Source organism: Urocampus carinirostris, chromosome 13 (assembly GCF_059441175.1).
Source record: "Urocampus carinirostris isolate Australia breed hairy pipefish chromosome 13, RoL_Ucar_1.0, whole genome shotgun sequence".
NCBI classification, from domain to species: domain Eukaryota; kingdom Metazoa; phylum Chordata; class Actinopteri; order Syngnathiformes; family Syngnathidae; genus Urocampus; species Urocampus carinirostris.
This window is the reverse complement of record NC_142361.1, coordinates 473,774-476,586: the sequence shown is the minus strand read 5'-3', so window position 1 is coordinate 476,586 and position 2,813 is coordinate 473,774. Positions and strand designations below refer to the sequence as shown.

Here is a 2,813-nt window from a genome sequence, read left to right as displayed (position 1 = left end):
GCAGTGGGCAGGGGTTGCTAGCTAATCCCAGGGCACACCGAGACAGACAACTCACTGGCTCGTCCATTCACAGCTGGGGACAATTTGAACCGAACAATTAACCTGACATGAATGCTTTTGGAATGTGGGAGGAAACCAGAGTGCCTGGTGGAGCGCCACGCAAAAACATGCTGGAACGCTGGTAGCTGGATTTGATCCCATGACATCAGAACTGCAATTGATTCTTTTTTTTTCCTGGTATCTTTTGTCGCATAATAACTAACATTTTTGGGGGCTTATTTAGTCGGTTGCACGATACACAACTGTATTTAATCACATTTTTAGTGGAAGTACAATGTTGGCAACAAGATTGACTTGGTATAATAATTGGAAATTATTTGAATGCAACACAAACTTTTTCTTCTTTTCCCCTGTTTTTTTTCTTCTTTTTTTAATCCCTTTAAAAAATCTCATTGAGTTTATTTTTTCCTAGCTGTTACTTTTTTCTTTTTGTTCTCATTTTACTTTTTTCCTTAGTTTCTTACTTTTCTTTTTTTCTGGCTCTTTTCTGATTTTTCCCTTCTTTTTCTCTTCCTTTTGTTTCTTTTTTTTCTCAGCTTTTAACTACTTTTTCATTTTGGTATTTTTTTTATTTTTTGTTCTATTTCTCTCTTTTTCTTAAAAATACTTGTCCAGCACCCGTGAGTTTTTTTTCTAGTTTGTGACCTCTGGCTAAAATGACTTTGACACCACTGCAATAAAGGGTTAAGGTACCCTATTATCGACATATTCTTGTATTAGTCCCCCTCCCATACATTATTTTCAAGATTTTATGTCATTCTTTAGCCGTAGTTAGGATCCCTGCAGGGGTACTGCAGGGAAACTGTCAGCCTTTCGGTGGGCACCCATTATGCTCCCTGAAATTCTCACTACTGGTGCTGTCTAGAAATACATTCTTAAATACATTCAAAACATACAGACTATAAATGTTCAATTTTCTTTTCATTTAGATTTAAAAAGAAGAAAAATGTTCCCAAGACGCGGGCAGCAAGGGTGTTCAGTGCCCACCCATACACACGCCCACCTAAAGAAAACTGGATGTAGCGATGAAAGCTTTCAGAAAAATGTAAAAATAGACAAACAAAAGAAGAAGAAAATGGACAAAAAGATGAAAATAACAAAGTAAGGAAAAAAGAAGTAAAAGGCTAGGGAAAAAAATTATAAAAAAGGAAAAAGGAGAGATAAAGGACTAAAACTGTCACACGCCAGAAACGGAGACAGGACCCAATAGCGTTCGTTAAACCGCAGTGAACTTGGACAATTGCCACATCACACAGAGTTTTATTGGAATAGAGAGCAGTGCTTGCTTCCACGATACGATGATCGTCGGACACGGGTGGCGGATGGCAGGAACGCAGAAGTGCCACTTCCTTTTTTAAGGGTTATTGTTCTATCTTCTTTATTCATTATCCATTATCTGTTATCGGTCAGTTCATAATACGCTACAAAGCCTAGGAGCCGGAACTCTTACTCTCAGCCTAAAGGCCAAGCTAAGGTCCAAGTCTTAAAGCCTTGCTGCGATCATTGCGAATGCACCAGTGGGATTTTTTAAGGGTTATTATTCTATTTTCTTTATTAATTATCCATTATCCGTTATCGGTCAGTTCATAATACGCTACAAAGCCAAGGAGCTCAGCCTAAAGGCCGAGCTAAGGTCCTAGCCTCAATGCCTTGCTACGATCATGCACCAGGGGGGAGGGATTTTTAAGGATTATTGATCTATCTTCGTTATTCATTAGCCATTATTCGTTATCGGTCAGTAGGGGTTTTGGGGTTATTAAGGGTTATTGTTCTATCTTCGTTATTCATTATCCGTTATCGGTCAGTTTATAATACGCTACAAAGCCTAGGAGCCAGGACACTTACTCGCAGCCAAAAGGCCAAGCTAAGGTCCTAGCCCTAAAGCCTTGCTGCGATCATTGCGATTGCACTGTTCCCGGAGGTACTGCAATACCGGGCCGATGCGTGGAGTGGACAGAGCAAGTTCTTATTCCATCTCCGGATTGCAAAAATCAAATGATACGCCTAGATCCACTGTGTGACGGTTCAAGCTGCTTCATCCCTGGCGATAGCTAAAGTACTCAGTTCAACAACCACAGCCGTTATCGGTCAGTAACTTTTTTGGTTTGAACAAATTTATTGACACTAATAACAGAAAACAATCATGACAATCTCAACAGCAATTAAGCACATTCACAATATTATATTCCAATATGACGTTTTTAACAGCAAACACAAAGTGAGGTTTGAACAACCCTTTTCGAAAATCTTATTAGCAATCAAGCATATTCACAATTTCATTATATAACATCTTTGTTAGTGTCAATAGATCCGTCCAGGCCAAAGTCGATTGTCCTCGGTCTGAACAAATCCACCGACACCAACAGCAGCAAAACAAACATGACAATCTCAACAGCCATCAAGCATATTCACAATTTTTTATATCTGACAATATGACGTGACGATATGACGTTTTAACATTTTTTCCTGACATTTTCAACATCAATTAAACAAATTCAGAGTTATTTTCTTTTAACAGTAGTTAACCAGCGTGTAAAAGGCAATACTATTGTGCAAGGGCATAGCTCTGCCATCCCACCCTCCCAAGCAGCATTCTTCCAGTCCTCTGTGTGGGTCCTTTCCATTCTGCGTGGGTCCTCTCCCTTCTGGGTTCCACAACCCAGGCCGTTGCTGCCGGGACTCCCACAGTGTAGCTCCGGCTCCCCCCTCCGGGTGGGTGCAGACGAGTCTTCTTTATGGCTGCGTCCTAGGCC

General features: G+C 40.4%; 1 pseudogene; it reads right to left on the bottom strand.

The window, feature by feature from the left end:
• Positions 1–1,959: 1,959 nt before the first annotated feature.
• On the bottom strand, positions 1,960–2,115 carry LOC148353450 (U2 spliceosomal RNA; annotated as a pseudogene).
• Between the last annotated feature and the right edge of the window lie 698 nt (positions 2,116–2,813).